At 42.7% G+C, this 21,749-nt stretch overlaps 1 long non-coding RNA gene across 1 annotated transcript; it reads left to right on the top strand.

Moving 5' to 3' along the window:
- The first annotated feature begins 17,283 nt into the window (after positions 1–17,283).
- Positions 17,284–18,963, top strand: LOC140843259 (uncharacterized). The gene is made up of 3 exons (XR_012120870.1): positions 17,284–17,419; positions 18,058–18,182; positions 18,685–18,963. It is a non-coding gene; the product is annotated as an uncharacterized lncRNA (long non-coding RNA).
- The last annotated feature ends 2,786 nt before the right edge of the window (positions 18,964–21,749 follow it).

Below are 21,749 nucleotides of genomic sequence, written 5' to 3'. Positions count from 1 at the left end.
GTTGTAAGATGAATAAGTGCTGGGGATCTAATACACACCATGGTAGTTACAGTAATAAAGCTGTATTATGTATTTGAAAGTTGCTAAGAGAATAGATCTTAAATGTTCTCACCTCAAAAAAAAAAATTACGTCACATGATACAGGTGTTAGCTAAGGCTATGGTGGTAATCATTTTGCAATATATAAGTGTATCAAATCAACACCATTGTTCTCCTTAAACTTACAAAATGATATATGTAAATTACATCTCAATAAAGCCAGAAAAGAAAATAAACATGAATAAAATGTTTCTCTTCAGACAAAATTCCTCCATATCTTGCATTAGATATAATAATTACTCAGCAAGTTAACATTTTTAAATTTTGGCAATATATAAGTAAATCTTCTTACTGTATTCTTATAAAATAAATGTGCTACAGTCAAATATATTAAAATTACTCACTAGACATCAGAGCAACCATTTCATCAGAGTGATTTCCTAAGACACCACACGAAATATAAAATCAGACACATAATGATGCACAGCTTTCGAACTCCTTATAAGCCCAAAAGGTACCACAACTTGTTTACTTGACAGCTCAGCCATTAATTTCAGAAAGGCTAAAACGAATAGCCACCCAGGTTACAGTTGCCTTGCAGGAATCCCTTTGCTATAATCTCATAGTTTTTTCACCTAATTAATTTCCCCTTTCCTTGCACAGAGTTTCATGAGTGTATCTTGTTTGGAGGAGATTAAGAGTCACACGCTTCATTAGCAAGGTGTAAATTATCAGCGAGGCCCTCTCCATACACCTGCTTAATCGGGTTAATGAAGCACCTCTGCAGGGTCTTCCTAGTGCCGCCCTTCGCCATGCTCTCTGCAGGTTTTACCTCCTTCAGCTGCTTGAAAAACAGGGAAGTGTTTAAAGGTGCTACTGGCCTGCTCTGTTCCAACAGAGGAAACCTTGACTCTTAAAATTCAGCTCAGCTTTGGTTTTTTCGAAGACAAAATTGTTACTTGGGGAAAATGACCGACAGGTGATTTTGCCTTTTCCTTCCTGACACCTGCTTTTTTAAAGAATTTGCCATGAGTGGGACTCGGGCCAACTCTTGAGATGAGGGTTGTACCCATCTAGTATAGGGTCCTACTCTCCTTCTAGGCATCTTGAATATCAGTGCCCATGTCAGGAGAGTAACCCTCATCACCATTTCTTCTGGTTATATCTGCTTTTGAGATCATCAGAGCGGCTCTTCTTTTTCATCACTTCTAAATTCTTCAGTGTTGACTTAAAATCTCTGTCAAGGAAATGTTAAAATTATTAAGTGTTAAAATCTTCCCAGTCAACTACGTTTAAGCAGATCATTTCTACAAGATCCTTACCCATACAGGAAGTTCGGGGTGGCTCGCCCAACCCCCCAGGCGATCTGCAAGCCGACTTGGAGCCTGCTTATCTTAGATCTGTATAAAGTGAGAGAACTACAAGCATTTAATGTAAACATTTACCGGAACTCTTAAAATCGGCTTCTGTTCTACTCTCCACTGCGCTCTTTCCTCAAGGGTAAAGCTAGCAGCTTCAGTTCCCTCAGGTCCACACGCAGCGTAGTGGGCACGAGCCCTTAGGTTCCCCCTCTGCCATCCCCTCAGGCCAAATTCTCAATGAACTTAAAATTGATTAGAGGTCAAATGTGGATGTCAGTGACTATCTTGGGAATTTTGTCAGAGAAAGAAGCCCATTGTGCTTAAATCCCTTGGCCTTACGAATTCAGTCTCTTCTTAGAATTCCCCATTATCAGTTCAGTGAATTGCCTATCCCTGATGGTCAATAAGAAATACTCTTGTCCCTGCTTTCTAAAACTCCCTAAAGTGTAACACAACATGCTTGGAGAAAAAGAGCATCTTTTACTAGATGGAGTTCCCCCTTTCAGCATCTGAATACACTTTGATTCATAGTGAATATGCCCAGAGGTGGCAGTTGCAGGAGAGTGGAATAAACATATGAACAGAAGGAGATCCGTAAGTGCATTCAACATGTGCATTTCTTTGGATATTTGGGTGGAAGCCACTAAGAACAGGTGTGCTAAAGGTTTGGGTCTCTACTACGGTGTTTAATCTATTCAGTTTATGAAGCCTTTGGCACACTGCAGTTGGAGCCTTGAAGGGCATGTCTCATACAGTTAACAGCATCCCTTAAGCATAAACCTAAACATGCACACACATACCCACACAAGCAAGCACTAGTCCTACATTTCACAGAAATCCTTTCTTCAGTCTCTCATGATATAGCAATTTGAGGGGAATTATACAAATGAGCAGATTGGTCCATCTGGAATGTCAACACTGATAATGCAAACATAGCAAGGGATTTTAGACATGTGAGATTTTTCTTTTAGTATTAATGAAAATTAATCAAACATGTTTCCATTCAGGCTGGTGAAACAGTGTTAATATTAATGTCATGATCTGTTTATCTTCATTCTCAGTCATGGTTACAATTATCATGTTGTTAAGATAAGAAACCTTTACATTTGCACTAGGTACCTCATTTACTTCCTTTATAATCACTCTCATTACAGCCACAGCTACCCACTTCTGATGTAATAGTTCTCCTTGCAGCCGTGTAATCACTAAGACAACATTCATTAACATGCACCACACTGACCTGGGTGTACACTAAGTATCAAGAAGCATCCAGGGCTCCTTGGTGTCAGGGAGACAACAGACAGCTCTGCCACCTGAAGTGTGCTAGAAAGCGACATATTGCCTCCTCTCCCCATAAGAAAGACTTTCGCCTCTTTCCTCTATGAACAAATGCAATTTCTCATTGGCTCCAGCAAAAATCTAGAGGATGTGGCCTTAAATTCCATATCGGGATGATGGCTACAAAGGACATGTCCTGAGATCTGATTTGCAACTCCTCTACACAATGTTTTCAAAGACTAACTAGCAGAAAGGAGCATCTTCATGCACCCCAGGCACCTAGCTATGTTTGGACCATTCCCCCATTGAGGGAACCATCTATTTTAGCCCCATGTCAATTGCACCAATAGTCTACATTAACATAGACTGACATCTATGGGCACTATAATCAGTGCACAAATAATATCAAAGGACAGGTGAGAAACTAGATCTTTTGGGAGAGCCACCTGCAATGTCAAATGATTCCCAAGAATGTGAGCGTGATCACATGATGCTCAAATGCTCACAAGTTCTGTAAGTTGATTCTATGCTATTCTTTCCATATGTACCTTGGTATGTTTCTAGCTATTAAACTTTTTATAGCCACTGGTGCTTTTATGCCTTTAAATTTTCATTAATTCAATAAAAATAAAATGTTATTTTGAAGTCTCTTGGTTTTCTGCTATCCTGAAAGTACATTCTGACTTTTCAGATAAGATGATTTCATTCCATTATGATCAAACTCCCTCAGACTTCTGATAACTGAGCCTGCAGTAGGGAAGAAGAGGGAAAGAAAGTATGTAATTTACAAGAGTGAGACTTTCCTACTGAAGTTAACTTTGCAAACTGAAATGTCCCCACTTCACCTTCCTTTACCCACATTTTATAGCAGTTGAATCTAAATCACCTTCATTAATTTATTTATGCAACATCCAGCATTTACTAAATACCAATATTCTGTGCTGAACACTGCATTAGACAATGGACGTACACATATTAAAGACAGTCCGTACTCTCAAAGAAATGGCAGTCTAAGGAGGAAGACAGACAAGCCATTATCACAATGTGTGGTATCAGTAATGACAGAGTAGCCCCAGGGTGCTTCATGAGCCCAGAGAAGGGGGCTTACTCCCACCAGAGCAGGAGGAAATAAGGAAGGGCCCCTTGGAGAATAGAAGCTGAAGGTTTTAGAGTAGCAAGCTATCTTCAACATCCTGTAATTCAACCTCCCTTCCATAGACTATAGAAACTCCTTCTACAGAACATTTGACCAAAGTTTCATCCTGTTTCTACTTGGCTAGTTACCAGATGAAGAGCTCACTGCCCTGCAAGTCAGTTCCTCCCACCACTTGGCATTTCTCATTGTCACTAAATTATTTTTTGAGGATAAGCCAAATTTTTCTTCTTGTAACTCCATCTACCACCACCCCACCATCTTTCATTCCAGAATATAATTAATTCTCTCTCTACTTTTTCTGTGTCTCACATATTAAAAGACAGTGATTATATCCTCCCTATTTGTCTCTTCAGATTTAAATATCCCAAGTTTCTTCCAAAGTCATTCAAGTGAGAATTTGCAAGTCACCATACTTATCAAAGTCCTTCATAAAGTGTGAACCCAGATCTGGTTTCAGTTCTGCCATTTTGATCATAACATTGTATTTTTATTAATTCAAGTCCACAGTGACATTTCATGTTTATTCCTTGATTGGGAAGCTCTCACTTTTCCTGTACTCCAAGAGCTTTGAGAGCCAAAACCATTCTTATCTTGCAACTGCCCCAAAAATCCTTTTACTACATATTCTTCTTTAAAATGTCACCATACTCTCAGACACCTATAAATGCCATCTTGAAGTCCTAAGCGGGTATTTATTAGATCTTACTTGGACTATTTAGAGGGCTGCCAACTGGTGTTTCTGCCTTAAATCTCTCTCTGCTATAGTCCATCCTTCAGCTGCCACCACAGTAGTCTTCATAAGGAGGGCTCTGATCATGTCATACAACCACGGAGCCGGTAGATAATGTGTATCTTCTAAAACTTCTCCTCCACTTCAAATGGGAAATTATATATTTACTTATTTATTTACTTACTTGCCACATTCTATTTGTAATTGTACCATACCATTTAGGTGTTACCTGTGTGATTATATTTACAACATCAGTGAACTCCTGATTCACTTACTCAGATTCTGTGTATTGATATAGAACTATCCAAAGCCATAGTATTGTTTATTACTTTTTATTCTGCCTTTCCTCCCATTTCTGGGCATTCTTTCCAGTGTGATTTGTCTTCAAAGGTCACAACCATTGTTGTCCATCTAACAGTGAAGTAGTATATCATAAAAGAAATACAGATAAAGTGCTATGGAAGTCCCAGAGCAGGAAAGATTGCTTCCAGCTTCAGGGCTGTGGCAGATAGGAGTAGAAAAATCCTCATGGAAGAGGCAGAATTTGAGTTGAGACTTAAAAGATGGATAGGATTTGGAGACTGGAAAAGGAGAAAGGGTGTTAGGGTTTCCAAAGGAGAATAAAGTGGAATTGGGCATTGAATTTTCATAGGTCTAGGTCCTAAGAAAATGGAGTACATGAGTAAAGGGACATAAGGCCTTAAGAGGATAAAAGTGATCAGGCCTTAGTACTTGAATGCCAAAGGAAGGCACTGGGGCCACTGGATTGACAAACTTTCCATTTAGAGTGAACAAAATGCCATCCGTGCCTGCAAGCTTTGGATTGCCTATCTCTTCAAAGTTAGTAAAAGTATGTACTAGGTGTGGGTTTACACTGTGTCCTTTGTTTCAATTTGAGTCAACTGAAGGAGGTAGAAGTTAGTGGGTTTGATGGCCCTTGTCATACATCAGTGCGTGATACAGGAAGAGGGAGATGCCACTCACTTTGCTACCACCTGACCACTCCAGGCACAGATCCCTTTGTGCTCTCTGGTACAGAGCCATCAAATGTGCCCCTTTCTTTTGGGGTCAGCTACAGAGTATCTTCCAGTTGCTAAGTTATGTACCCTGTAAGATTCCTCCAAGTATGTTTTCTGCATCCTCTTCTGAAAACCTCTGGGTCCAGAACTTCTTGCCTGCTGCAAGGCTCTAGCACTGCCAAGGTTCCCTCTTGCCTCCACTTTCTTAACTCCTTCACTATATACCTCTTGCCACCGACTTTGAGGCATTTCTGTGCACTTAATTTTTCTACCTGACTGGTCTCTATCTATGAGCACTCCAACCTCTTCAAAAAAGACAGAAAATCCCTTTTTCTTACAATATGAGTTCTTAACCTGAAGTTTACAGGGCCAGTCCCCACACATATATATCCAACTCTGGGGAGCCATGAACTTGAATGGAAAAAAAAATCGATCTTTAATTGCACTGCCTCTTATACAAATTTAGCATTTTCTTCCATTGTGGAACTGCAATTTCTTAAACAACACCTGTGACTTTTTCTTGAATAGAAAGAGATCACAGATGCTTTCATCATAGTTCAGTTGTGGCAGATACTTCAAAATATTGTTTAGGCCCATTGGTACTTCAAAAAAATTAAAGTTGTTAATATACTCATTGCTGGATATTATTTAAGACATTAATAGAGACATATATTACTATATTGCAACTTTGCTTTTTACTATTTTGATAACTGTATTTCCTTTGTAATTCTGTGTATTTCTAATGCATTTAAAAATATTATTCTGAGAAGTCTATAAGCATTTCTAAAGGAGTCCAGAGCATAGAAGGGGATTTGGGTCCCTGTCCTAGAGGGAGACCCTGCTGCATTTAGAATATATATGGTTAGTGAATACCCTAGGTAGGAAGGCACACTTTGCAGAACTTTAGAACAAGACTATTCTTCCAGCATCAGAAAAATGGCTAAGAACATGGGCTGGATCCAAGAGTCAGGATCCCAACTCTGTCATTTCCTGGGGATACAGCATTGGACCTAGCCTCAAAACTCTGTGTCTCTGTTCTTATCTAAATAACAGGTTGTAAAAGTAAATGAAATTTTATATCTAAGTGATTAGCACAGTGTCTGGTATATAGTAAGCTTTAATAGATAACTAACAGCTACCAATAATAACAATAATAATAAATTATTATGATAGCTGATAACAATACCATTATCATTAATAATATGACAATGCATTATTATTATAACAACTGTGATCTTTTGTGACTTGCCCCTCAATTCTGTCAAGATATGTTTTTTTCTCAAAACATCCATCATTAAAAGTCCTGTGCAGAAGAGTGATGATGAGAAACCCACTTCACTTCATTTCAACCAATATTTTTTAGGGAACCATTGTGTGTGCTGTGCTCTATACTGGGTGCTGAGATTCTGAGTTGAATGGGTCTTGGCTGGCCCCTTGCCCTGTGTAGCTCATAGTCTAGATGGAAAGATAGGCATGTAAACAAACAATTATGATAACTGGTAATAAGTGCTAAACATCAGTTCCTAGCAAAGTGCTGTGAGAACTTGGTCAACAGAGGGATTAGCTGGCCAAGGCGGGTGGTGGCTGAGCTGGAGGCTTCACAGAGATGGTGACATTTGAGCTGTCTGGAAGGATGAGTAATTGTTTAGCAGGCAGAAAGGGTATAAGAAGCCAAAGTCAGAGAATTGCCAGGGAATGCCAAGAACAACAGTTCTGCTAGAATATAGGGTGCAGCTTAGGGACTGAAGTGAGAAGCTAAAAAGGTGTTTGCCACCTGGGCCAAGCCAAGTGTTGTAGAAACTTGCAAATCAAAATGTGCTCCCAGGACCAGAAGCAACTTTATCTCCTGGGAAACTGTTAAAAATACAGATTCTTGGGCCTCAACCCCAGACCTTCTGGATCAGAATCTGCAATGATGAAATCCCCAGGTGATTTGTATGCATATTAAAGTTTGAAAAGCACTGTTGTAGCACCTTAAATGCCAGACTACTATGTTAAGCCTTTATCCTGTGGCCCTCATATGTTATAGAGCTGGTTTCTAGGAAGTACATCTAATAGGAGAATGAACAAACAGGGTGAAAGGTGGAGAGCAGAAAGCAAACCGGCTAGATAGGAGATGGAAGCATGGGCTCTGTCAAGGTAGAGAAGGTACACAACAGACAGACAAATGCTCTCTGGCCTTGCCTTTGGTTGCTGGAGTCACTGTTAATGATCATCAACTTCTTTGTATTAAGAACCTGCCATATTCCAAGGCCTGGGCTAAGTACTGAGGGGATAAAAATAAGTTTAAAGTAAAATCCTCTGGAAATTTCATCCTACATAGCAAGATAACAAAGACACATGAAAAGTCAATAAAAATAAATAAATAAATAAGGATGTGTATATGAGTGTGTGCTTCATGTACACATTTACAAATGTGATTCTGGTAGAGGTTAATTGCCACCTCTCCCTGATTCCCACTGTACTCTGTCATAAAGCAATTACTGGTCATCTTCTGCAGGTAAAACCAGTAATATGGAAGCAATGATCAATCCTAGTTTCATGGCTGTGCTTGACTAATCTGAAGAGTCAGAAATTGATAGTTAATGGGGCTTTCAGGCATCACCATATCAGCCTTTAGCTTGAGGGGACACAGTTTTTCCCTGATATTGCAATCACTTGTCCATGCCTGGAATGTTTAAACATACATAATATTTTGTATCTTGCACTGCTATTTTTGTAAAAAAAAAGACAAATAATAAAAAGTTCTGCAATATACTTTCTTTTTTCTCCATTATAATTAGTTTGTTAGATTTTAATGGCCTAATGAATCAACAGCATTTAATACTAATCTGTATTAGTGATTATTCCAAATATATTAATCATTTTATTTCTTAACAGAATGTAAGAAATGTTTCTGTAAAATCAAAGAAGTACTACCTGCAAGAAAACCCTCCATTTTGATCAATATTGCATCCTAATGTACACCCTTGACTGTTGTAGGCAACAGAATATGTCTTGGAAGTATCCACAACTCCACATGTTTTATAGCAGAAAATTATCAGAAGGAGACCCACAGCAATTCAGCCTGTAGAAATGTTATTCACTCTTCTTACCTGACCCAGGAAGAGTAGGAGAACAGGGGCAATTAGAGCTTAGCTACAAACCTAACAATGTCTAAATGTATCACCTTCATCACATACACACACACACACACACCTCCTTTCTTTAGGAATTTCTTCACTGGAGTCAACTGTAAACAAGGCCAACCCCATAGTGAACACAGGAAAAACAAGGATTTGCACCCTAATTTAAGGAATGTGTCAAAAATATAATCCCACTTCAGATTGCAATAGGGTGTGGAGGGACTTGATAATATGCGTGAATATTTTAACCACAATTTTGCTCATGTGAAACCTTCATAAGATGGTATATCAATGATACCTTAATAATATATATATATATATATATAATCCCACTTCATTGTTAAAGAAAACATGATCATGTGCATAGTGCATAGAAAACCATTTCGAAACCTGATTTGAACATTCAATTTCATTGTTATTGAACAATGTGTTGGGAGTGTTGGCTGTTGACAAGATTCAGGAATGTCGCTGCGGTTCACACCATTCTGAGACAGATTCGATTTTCCCTCACAGAAAGAGCTATGGAAACTCGATGTACTACAGACAGAACTTTCTAATGCTAGTTGCATGTCCAGTTTTTTAAAGACATATACATGCACTTTTTTCCGTAGTAGGATTATTTCCAGTAAGACTAACACCAGACCATGAAAAATAGAAAAAAATTATAAAAAAAAAAGTTGGTTTTATTTCTGTCACAGTCAACTAGTTTATAAGTCTAACTAGCAGGTAAGAAGAGCTTTTGCACTTACCTGGCATGTAGCTCACTACAGTAAAGTTGCCTCCTGGTTTTAAATTTTAAAAGACCACCACAGAGATTAGTTTGAACACCTCCAGTATTTTACCAAATCAACTCACTTCCGATGAATGAAGGATCTAACAGTGACCACTGAGGTTTAAATTGAGACCTAACAGCACTACATGTTCCAGTTAACTTATTCCAAGTAGAATAAAGCCATTCCTGTTCTGCTCTTGTCCCCATCCCACCCCCAGCTCCGGGCTGGGGGAGAAGGCCGGCCATCCTCTGGTCCTGACAAAGGCAGAGTAGGAGAAAGGTGGCATGCTGAAGAAGGTCTGCCAAGTTCCTGCCAGCTGTAAAAAAGGGAAATATTAAAGCCACAGCAGTCTTTTTGAGAACTCATTGATGCCGGGCGCCACAAGAAGGAAATCTGCATTGGCAGGTTTTGTTATTTTTTAACTTGACCCTGACAATACCTGCTGGGCTACCTGCGCTTTCTGCCAAAGAAGTGTCAGATGAGGGAGGAAGTTTGCACACCTGGTGAATTCAACCTTGCAGTGCCATTTGGAGGGAGGAATGAGAGAGAGAAAAGCAACTTCTGAAAAGAACAGAGCCAAGAAATAGAAACTAGGGAGGAGGAGGAAGAGTAATGAAACAAACAATTTGGAGGAATTCTTGTGTGACATTTTCCAAGATCATATTACACCACAGGGACAGTAATAATTAAGTATTATGGTAGCCCTGGAGTGTGAGAATATACCACTCTGTTTGAATTTTTGTACCTGGAACTCGAAAGGAAACTGCACCAGCCACTGTGTCTATCTGAGATTTTGAAGCCCTGTTTGGCTGGCTGCTACTCTGCTGAGTTTCCAACTGCATGTAATTAAACATTAAGTGGTCTCTTAATGGACTGTCTTTTTCAAAAAGACCTTTCTCTAATTTACAATCAGTATGTCTGCAAAAAACACTACAAGATTGCTTTTGCTTATTCCAGTGACACTTTGACCATTCCATTAACAGCCCTGGTTTTTAAGGAGTCAGTTTGATTGAGGCAGTTGGAGGGGGCAAAGGAGGGAGTAGCTTGAAAGACATTCAAGCTGAAGCCAAGCTTGTTAGCAGCAACTGTCACACAACAAGGCCAGGACACAGGACACCATATGGAGCTTCAGCAGCCATAGATCCTGGGACTCACATATGACCTCAGTGCGGAGCATCTCCTGTGCTCCAGCCTCCCTCCATGGGCCCAGGACACCCAGAGGGGATGAGAATAGAGTATCACAATTCATTCATTAGAACATCTGAATTCTATTCATATATGTTTTGGGGAAAAAAATGTTTTCATTAATTAGAGTGCTGACAAACATTAAGTGTATAGTATCACTTACACTTCTGTACAGCTTTAAACCCACCAGTGTTTCCCTTTAGACTCAGCAGTTTCTGGCTCTTGTAATGACCACCCATCAATCCGGATGTTGTTCCATAAACATGAGTGTGAGCTCCATGAAAGCTAAAACATTGTGTGTCCCAGACCTAGGAGAGTTCCTGGTACAGAAAAGACCCTCACATATTTGCTGACTGAATGGGTACATCTTATGATGGTCTAGTTTTCCTAAATCCTAATGAAAGTTTAAGTGCAAACTTGATTTTGTAAACTTGACACCTGTGAATTCTTTCCTGTAGACATTCTAAATCCATTTTAATGTCTCTGGGGCCAGGAAACTATTATTTTACCTTTTATAGAACTGTTAGTAATGCAGTTAGTGTCTGCCATTCAGAGAAATTTACGGTAGACATGAGAAGCTGGAAATGTGCTTGGTTGTTCTTTCAATTTCCTGAGGAGGTCAAAACTGAAGTGTCTTCAAGGCAAATACTGACTCTTACTAAATAATGACATTTCCTTGTGGAACAAATGCAAATCTATATGAACCTACAGAAATCCCTTTGGCAATAGCATCATTAACGTTGTAACTGCCAGGAGAATTGAAAAATTAGAGTGGTGCTTGATAAGCATTCAGTTAGACACATTATAGGTGGGAACTCTCACCTAACAGACCATGTAGTAGTGAGCCCAGCCTTCCATTAATGCTGGACAGTTCCTGAGGCTTAATACCAAGAGTTCTTCCTTCCCTAGCTTTAAATGTTCCAAACTGGAGGTTCTGCCACTTCCCCTGAGGGACTCTGACAGCTTGTGGGAGGTCATTACCGAGAGATTTCTTGTCTTCATCTCTTTATTCCAAATTAGCCTATTGGACAACCCTGGACAATTCTGCCTGCCTGGTTGGTGATGCCTTTTCAGATACTTGCAGGCCATTGTCAAATTCTTGTTCCGCTGTAGACGTCACAAAAAAGGTCTTGCCTCCCTGTTCATGGCCTTGGAGATACATTCTGATGCTGCAACCTTAAACAAATTGTTTGCACAGGTCTGTGTGCTGAAGAACTGTGGAAGCTAATGACTAAAGCTTTGCACTTTGCGAACATGGTCCATTTTGCCTATTCAGGCTTTCTTGAGATATCAGTTCCTCCAGCCACTTACACGTTTTCTCTGTAATTCTTTAGAGGGCTGAATTGCTGGTAAATTCATTTGAACAAATTCATTACCCTGTTCTCGTCTTCTTCTGCCATCATCCATACTAGCTGATTTGCATAAAGCTCTTTTTATTCCCAATTTTTCTCTTCTTTTTTAAACAAAGAGCCCAATTTACAAGGTCTTTATTACTTTATTACTTAACTACTTTACCTCACTTCTCTTGTTAAATGCCAATGATTAGGAGGAAATATGTGAAATGTGTTGGCAGCCCTGTTTAAGCCACATTTAAAAGGAAATTAAAACCGTGTTTTGACAGTGTTTTTAGAGATGGGGAGGGAGCAATAAGCATTGCCAACACACTGAATTAACCTACATTATGTGGGAATAAAGATGCCAGTATCATTATCATTCTCAACTACAGTGAGAGCAAATTGGTGTTCAAAATGCTTGGAAGCTGGGAAAAACTACTTGCAGTGATGGGTAAATATTTTAAATCTCTCATGGAGAGGATGAGAAGCATGATTTAAATGTAGTAGGGTAGTTTGTTTTGTTACACATTGACCTCATTGTCAAAGTAATCTTTGTTCTTACTTCCTCTCTCCCAAATAAATCTGCAGATTTCAAAACCTTTATGTTTTTTTTTGACTGTTGAACAAAATACACAGATTCTTTGTGGCAAAAGCAAATGCAGTCACATTACATCTACAGACTGATACCTATCATACAATATGGGATCATTGTTTTCCTTGTATTTTTCCTATTACATCCATGTTCCTGTCCTTTTAGTAGAATAAGTACAGTCAGCATTAGTTTATCAAGGCTTCTGACTGACTCAGTTTTGGCCAGAGGCTGACTACAATAACAATACTGGTGATAACAGTAACAGGGAACATGTATTGAGCACATACAACCTGCCAGACACTGAGCTAAGTGTTTTAATCTTCACAACAAACATGGAAGTAGAAATCATTACTTTTCCTATTTGACAGATGAGGGCACAAAGGCATAGAGGAGTGAAATAACCTTCATAATCACAAATATCTACCTCTTTATAGAGAAGCTTGGGTTTAAACCCAGCTTTAAATGCAACTTTAAAACCTGAATGCTTCACCACTATCCTCAACTATTCCCCTGGTGAAACTAGGGACCAGTATCTCAAATAACAAAAACATGTGCAGACTTACATTTTCTACTACAGCACCTGGAAGTCATATCTCCTTAATAAATAATGTTGTGTGTGGGTTTCTACAATGTTAGGAGAGCTAGAGAGAAAAGCCAGAAAAAAAAAAAAAGGGGGCCCCAATTTGCAGATGAAGTGGGATAAAATGAACCAAACCTCAGGAAAAGTCCAACATACTCAGAAAAGATAAACAGGATGAGCATAGAACGCACTTCCACAAGGGAAGCTTAGAGACTACCCTTGGCACCAAATCTACTCACGTTATCAGAGAAACACACAAATGTAAAAGTCCTAGATATACAATGAAAACTGACCTCTGAAAAGTAGTAAATTTGCCAATTTGGCTACATCTTTGAAAGGCTTAGTAAATCGCCTAGTCCAATGCCCTGCTTATTGGTTTCAGATACATGCAAACCATTTCAATATGGGAGATTTATTCCTATCTTCATCATCACCATCATGAAGATACGGCAGCACAGGCCAAGGGAACACAGACCTGATCTCCCTTCGTAGGCTCTACAAAATATCCTGACCACTTCTAATAGAGCTGACAGGTACTCAGAAGAGATAGCCCTGCAATGTAATGCTATGAATCCTTAGGCTTTCTGAACATCCAGCAAGGCACTGGAGGCAAGGCCAGTCTTAAGCAGTAACAAGACTTCCTTGTTTATTCCATGTCCTATTTTGCCACAATCACTTAAACATCACCTGATGTTACAAAATGCATCACTTTATCAATCAGTGACTTTTTATCATAAGGTGTGTCCTTTTACCAACTGTGTACAATGCACCCACCCTGTGATTAGTATTTTGGGTTTATTTAGTGTATCATTTTGGAGAGAAGATATCAAACAATGGAGTAAGTTTTTCAGATACCAGTTAATTAAAACTCTAGGGCAACAAAGGATCTAGGAATAAAGTTATGGAACCACATAGTGGCATGTCTCTGTGACATTGTTTGCTGATGACTGATATTCTGCATATGTCAAGCTGATCTTTGATCCTGTCCAAAGGAGCTTATTGCTAAAAATACATAAAATAATTTTACTTTTACTATCAATAACCCACTTCCAACACATGGACTTCTCAAAACATTTTATTAAAATAGCTGCAGTGTTTTTGAAACCTCTCAATTTTTTTAAAAACCTATCAATCCTCTCTAGAGCCATCTAGCAAAATTAAGTAGAATCATTACAACTAGGGTATTGGAGTAGCAGGGGCAAAATAATTCCACCAAGCAGTGAAGGCACGTTTCTATGACTTCAGGCAAGAGCTGAGTGCCCTGAAATATGAGGCTAAAACTGTTGCCTCTACATATTTGAAAAGTGCCAACAGTAGTAGTTCCCCCACAGTCACTTAGTCTGGTTTCCCTTTGGGCACCAATACACAGGATAGCTTTTGTTTAACAGTACACCCCTTTCCTTATTCTCCATTGTTGCCCCCACTTTCCGTTGTGTCAAATGAGTATATAATGATCTGTGCTGACCTTACAGACTGCAAAAATAAAGCCATTTTCAAACAATAAAACCAATTCTAGATAGTATTTCACCTTTTATCTTTTAAGGTGCATTTCTCCTCTGTTGTTTGGCCAAACATTCATTACCAGAGGCTTTTTCTAGTCATAGTCACAGTGATGTTGTTTAAAGTTTATTGGGCAGGAAACTCACAGTTACCTTTTCAACCTTTCTAATTTGTATTGGACTCTAAGCTCCCACATCTCAGCCCTCGGGCATTTTCCTTGATAAAGCCCTCCTACCTTCCAGTCCAACAAGACCAAAGACTTTGGATATGAAATTTTTAGAGTAACCACTGGAGAAGAGGCTTCAATTGTATTGGCCCAACTGGCAATCTGTGGAAGGCCACACGACTTGCTCAGAGATAACGCCCTGCCTTTCACCTTGCAGTCACCAGTTTGAATCAAGCAGAGATTAACGGTGTTCAAGGGTTATTATCATCTGGTGATGGCTCGGAAGCTGATATGAAATAAATTGCTAGTATCTTGCGTCTACTTGCCTGAGGTCGCCTGGTTCAGGCTATTTTAGGGACCAAATCTTAGCTGCAATGGTTACTCTAAATGGAAGCTTCTGTGCAAAGATCAAATGCTAAATAAACCCATAGGTTATGCTTCTTCTTGTGCTAATGGAAGATATCCTCTCAGACAAGGTTTGAAGTAAGCTGGGAGTTGTGGGTTGGGGGAAATGGGCAAGGCCCACTATTCCGAACGATAGGACTCTGAGTGTTTAATTTAAATTCTACCCTGGGTTCCCTACAGGTGATTATACCATCCAGCCTTGAATTCCTCACCCGGATGGCATAACCATGCCTTGCTTCTGATTCAGTCAGAAGCTCCTAACTCCCTTACCTATTGTTTTGTCCATCTTTCATAATCATCAAGCTTTAAGGAAATGAAAAACTTCTCAACAGAAAAATTTAGGAACCTATAGGTGACAAATGTAAGTATGTGCAGAGAGAGACAGAACCAACTCACACTAAATTTCCTGAAATGTTTAATTAACGCCAGATATTTTGTTGTTGTTATTGTTGATTGTTTTGTTTGGGTTAAAGAGGCTTTTTGGTCTGAATCACTAAAATATTTGCTTGAATTTCCTACTTTACATTTCATGTGTAGATACTATCAAAAATAATTTTTGTTTACTTCATTTATAATTTTACAATGTGTTATACATAGACAGCCTCATGAACCTCATGAACAGTAATTCAGATAAGGCCTAACTAGGTAGAATTTATAAATGAAAGGGACTTTTTAGATTATTTTGCTGAAAAAAAAATCAAGGTTTCAAGAAGTTAAGGGTAGATTTAAATTTTACAGGGCTGCCATTTGTCCAGTTGTTACCAAGAACTGCAAAAGCTTCCATCTCCAAGTTCACTCTTCATTCACAATACATGCATCATATAAACCAATGGCTCATACTTTGGGGTGGTTACAAATCCTTTTGTGAATGTGATGAAAGCTGTGGATCTTCTGCCCAGAAAAATCACACTGAATACACAGACCAAAAAAAAAATTATGCAATTGAGGGAATTCACCAATCCTCTAAAATCTATCCATGGACAGCCATCCCCAAAGGGATGTTGGAACCACACATCAAGAATTCCTGCAAAAGATATCAGCCGGGGCATCTTCTAGTAAAGCGTGTATTAGATACTGCATACCTTTATCAATACATATGAAGGAAGGGTGGGGGGAAGGAAAGAGAAAGCAGTGGGCTCATTTGAAATGATCAGGAATCAAGATAATTGGTTTAATCAACTCAATTATTTGTCCTTGAAAATGGTGAATGAATATTTGTACCAAGTTTTCCAATTCCCCATCTCAGAACCAGAGGGCCCTCTGTGTAATCAATTTCAAGCCCAAATAAAGGCTATGCTTTTTGGTAAAGATAAATAACAGACTGAGTTCTTGTTAGCTTTCTAAAACTTCAAGTGGCCAGCTTAGACTACAAGAAAAAACAGAATCACTGAGAAGAGCTATTGAAAATGTATTTCAATTAAGACTTGAATCAATTAAAAATATTAATGTGGTTCTTCTTACCAAAGTTACTTAATTTCATTTTAGAATTACCTAACTCCATTTGCAAAAAACATCTGTCTTATAATCCTTAGTGTTCAAAACTCAATGTTCATTTTAGGGCACTTCGCCCAAATGTGCCCCAGCATGGGGTATCTGGCAGCTCCAGCTGCGAAGCCCCCAGCTGGAACGGGAAGCCGCCACCAGCCGGCCTTCCAGTCCCTAGATGCCCAAGTGGACACACTCCCACGGGAACCCTGAGACAGCGCTGGCTCTCCCTTGCGGGCCCAGCACACCCGGTTCCAGGGTTCAAGCTCAGGACCTGCCCGGGAGGGCCAGGTCTCGAGCCCTAAGAACAAGCCTGATTCAGTTCCCGCGTCTTTTTCACACAAGAGCTGGAAAGAGGAAGTTTGTAGTTCAGAGCCCGGCGGGCGTGAGGCTGCTGCATTCCAGGCAGGCAGTGAAAGAAGCACCCAGCGTGGCCTTGGCAGAGGGCAATCGTTGCTCTGCCGTCGTTACACTCACATTAGCCACTCTCGGATCCTTCTCGAGACCACGGAAGTGGTTGGAGAAGGAGCACGCGGGCCGCGGGCTCCCCGGGCCTCCCCCACTTCTGAGAGCAGCTGCACAGTGCCGGGACGGTGCGAGGGGACCTAGAGACCCGGCCTCGTGTGGCCACAAGCAGGATGCGCGGCGCCGTGGGTTCGAGGCTCGCCATCGGGGCTGGGGCCTCTCGGAGGTATGGGTTGGGGGTCGTGCTCTCCATGTCCCACGCAGCTGGCCGGGAAGCTGTTTCTAAGCCACTGGAGTAACCCCCGGCCGGAGCAGTATCTCTCTGAACTCCAAATAACCTTAGCCTGGGGGGAGCCCGGGGCGATTCCAAGATGTACTTTGCACCCACGCAAGGCCCAGCTTTCTTGGTCCTCCACTTAATTTACTGGATGAGCGGTAGGGGTAGAGAATGGAAGCACGTTGCACTTGCACATTTTCCGTTGAAATCCGGGAACCCACTCCCTCCCGCGGACGCTGCCAGGGCGTCTTAGCGCCGTCCACTGCGTGCGCAACCAGGCCCAAAGGTTCCCGGCTCCGGGCAGGAGAGCCCGCCAGTGTTCCGGACCTGACGGGCCTTGTCAGGGAGAACCAAGCAGCCGATTGAGGGACTCTGTTCCGAGGCCGAAAGACGGGGGAATGCGCGAGGGTCCCCAGACTTCTGGCAGCCCTGCGTTCCTCGGTGAGGGCTTCCGTTTGCCCAAGCCAAGCCGCCTGTCGGTGTCGCTCGGTTAAAAGCAGGGAGGGGAGGGGCAGTGGCCGACGATCCGGCCCTAAATCTGGAGGTGACCTTACGCCTACAGGCAGTTTTCCCCCACCCCTTTCCAGAACATTGTGCTGTTGTTAAATCCGGTTAAATGAAGAACACAGAAGTCTCCCGCTCAGCTGTGGGGAAGAAGACAATTTAAGAGCATCGCAGCTAAAAAGTGGTTTGGTTGTAAGCTGATAATCAGGTAGCTGTGTTCAGATACCACTCCAGAACCTTGCCACTCAAGGGCCGTGTTATCACACACGATGTCCATTAGGCCCCAGTAATCTGCTATTAATGCATTTTAGAGCCATGTGAACGTTAAGGAGATTTTATTAATGGCCCATGAGCCTAAAATGTGACTACTGGGTCTAGGAACAGATTTTAACAACTGGAGACTGGGATGAGTGATCATCAGGTTTTCAACATAACCTAAGTCCTCTAGATATTCCAGTTGGAAGGTTGTGGGCAAGGTCTAAAGCTTTCCACCCAAAAGCTTTCTCTGAGGAGCACTTTCCTGTCTTTCCTTTAGGAACCTGGGCTGGAGGGCAAGCAGACCGTCAGGGTGCAGTAACTGCTGCTCCAGGGGCTCCCAATAATGGACAGTTCAAAGTGGGGGGGGGGGATGGGCAATCATAAAACTGCTAGAAATTGGCATATTATTTTTAAAGAAGCCCTCAACTGGAAATGTCTCCTCGTGATGGCAGGTGCACTAAGAAATCTACAGTCTGAAAGTCCCCTTCCCACTAATGCCGTAGGCAGAGGAGGGCGAGGACATCAGAGATGGTGGCAGAGGATTCCATCTGATACTTGGATAGCTTTTTTTTGTTGTGGTGCTGAAACAGAAGTCAATTCAAACTTTGGTCACTTACCATTATATTTGCTGTGGGATTCTTTTTGTGTGTGTGTGTGGAGGTGGTGGTGGTTTTCCCCCAAAAATACCATGTTGTCTTCCACTAAGAATTGACGGTAAAGGGTGGGGGAGATTAAGGAATGAAAGTGAGTCACAGACCTCATGCTGTTCGATTTTCCCTCTAGGAGAAAAACAAAATTCGGAGTTGACCCTCCCCCTAGTGACAGCCTGGCCTCTCTGGCACCTGCAGTTATCTTTGACCAAATGGGTCGGACTTAGTAGGGCCCATTTATTTCAATTTGGTTATTGTTTGTTTGCAGTTGACAGCAGGTTGGTTTTTAAATATAAAACACACTGCTTGCAAGAGAGGAAGTATGGGTGATCCTCTTTAGAACTAGAGCTCTTCTCCTGCTTGGGGGAACTGCTGCATGGTTGAAGGCCTTTAAAGCATGCCTGCCTGCTTCTCCATCCGCTTCTGCATACAGAAGCTTCCTTCAGATCCCGTGTTGGGTTCCGTTTCCTTACAACTATTTTCACAAGAAAAACTGCCCTTTCCAAATAGTGCTTAAATTCAATCAGTTTAAAAACAAAAACCCATTTATTATTTTAAGGTTTCGTGTTGCTATTAACAGGCAGTTTGGAAGAGATGCTTCAAGCAATCCTATACAATGTATCTCAATACACTAGGGCACTATGGTTTCACATGTAATGTTAATTCTGTCCGAGACAAATCCCATAATCTGTGCAGTTTCAGAGCCTAATACCGAAGAACATCAGGGTGGATATTGCTCTCCCCGTCCCAGGGTTAAGTCCCAGGAGCTCCCAGTCCTTCATGACATGCTAACCCAAGGGCGGAAATGGGCGACTAGGGGGATCAGGTTTTATCAGGGCACGCTGCGTTTACAGGGCTCTGGCTGGTCAGGAAAGAAAAACGAGAAATGTTCAAGGCATTGGTCGCAGATCTGGGCATGGAGATGCGCGAATGGGGCTTGGACCTTTTGCGGTAGGAAAGGGAGAGAGCTGTCTTACATAAACGTTTCGAAGGAAGACAAGATGCAGCTGAGGTGGTGCCTGAGCCCTACCTTGCATCTTCAAAGACATCAGCTTCTATTTGTATGGGATGCGCCTGTCTCCTCACTGACTCCTTTGTGTTTCTCTTTTGATTAATTAAAACACGGCTTATTTGCAACAAATCACCAACACTGGCACGCCAGGTTTTGGGTTACAGCTTTGTTCGGATGACAACAGCTGAGTTTTTCACTGGGTGTTAGATGCGGGTTCAAACTTGTGGTGTGCACTTCGGGAATGGCCGCCTGAGCGCCCGCTTCTGGTTAAGTGGAGGCGGGCACATGACAGCGGCCCCCGCCCTGCAGGTAACCGGAATGGGCTGCCTGGCGCTGTCCTGGACGCCAAAGGCAACGCTTCCTGATTGGAGAACGGGTGCCTGGGATTCAGGGCTCTTAAGTGCTGCGCCGGCTCCCAAAGAAGGCAATGGGTTAAAAGAAAAAAAAAAAAGAAATGAGGAGCGGGTAGACAAAAAAAGAGATGATCCAGGGGTTAACTGAGAATTCCTCAGGCTTCCCCCAAAGCCTCCGCTCAGAACGGATGACCCCAGCGGAAGGGGCACACCCAAGCACAACTCTCCCAGAGCCACTAGCCGAAGCACCTGGTTTTCCCGGAAGGATCTCCGGGGGCCCAAGGCAGGCCCATCCTGACCCTGGGTCCGCGCCACGCCTGCCCCGGACCCGGGAGGACGCAGATGCAGAGGGAGCCCCCGCTGTGGCGGTGGCGGCCTCGCCCGGGCGGCTGGTGGGAGACCCAGACATCTGCAGCGCTTCTTCCCTGGAGACAATGCAAGCAAGAGGCTGCCGACCCTGCCAGGCCCGATTTCAACTCCCGGGCCGGGTGGGCCCAGTTCGCCACTCTGTCCTTGAGGCCCGACTTCCGTTGCTCGGGCGCAGGGCGCTTACCTCCTGGCCGGACCACCCCCCCACACACAAACCCAGACCCGGCCTGGCCCCCGAACTCGGCCGGGCGGTGACGTCCACCTGGCGACGGGCGCCTAAGCCCGCGGCTGACCCGGAAGCCTCACTTCAAGGCCCGAGGAGGCCGCGCTCCTCTCCCGGCGGGGCCTGTGGCCCGGAACGACTGAGGCGGGGTGCAGCTCGGCAGAGGTCCCGGGTTCCGACCAGAGCCGGAGCCAGGCCAGTGGGGAGGAGAACCCGAAGGACAGCGTCGCCGGACTGGCCCGTAGGGCTGCGAGTGGCCCGGAGGGCGGCGGCATCAGCCCGGGGAGCCGACCTGGGCCTCTGCCCCGGCCTGGGCTCCGGGCGGAGATGTGGGCACCCCATCTGGCTAACAACGATGGGGCAGTGAAAAAACAGAAAACATCGCTGCCGAAGATCCCGAGGACTCCGCGGGGAGCACGAGCCGCGCTCCTGGGCCGCCCGCCCACACCCCGGCGCCAGGTCTCGCAGGCCCACCCAGGGCCTCCCGGGCTCCTCCGCGCTCCGCAGAGGCTGCGCGGGGCCGAGGGTGGGGACGGCCGCAGGAAGGGCGAGATGAGAGGGAACCGAGTGGGAGAGGACTTGAGGAAACCGACCATTATCTAAAACGCGGAGGTTTCGAAAGCCGGAACTTAATTGACTTGATTGAATTTCTCCTCTTATCTATGAAAGGAAGAAGCACTCCCAAGGTGAAATAACAAAGGTCCAAGAAATTTGTGGGAAAGATAAAGGTTTGGGGCAACAGATCTTTGTAAAGCAAACCCCACCCACACCTCCGCCCGACAAAACGAAGATATATTGCCATTTCAAGTCATTGTTAATTGCCAATGTGCAGTTGAAGTAGCTCCTTGACGCCTTTGGATTGTGGCGTTATTTCAGTACCAAATATCATCATAATTGGGCTTTAACTTTA

The sequence above is a fragment of the Manis javanica genome, chromosome 8 (genome assembly GCF_040802235.1).
Source record: "Manis javanica isolate MJ-LG chromosome 8, MJ_LKY, whole genome shotgun sequence".
NCBI lineage: Eukaryota > Metazoa > Chordata > Mammalia > Pholidota > Manidae > Manis > Manis javanica.
Note: the sequence above shows the minus strand (reverse complement) of the source record. Positions and strands in the feature narration are given on the sequence as shown.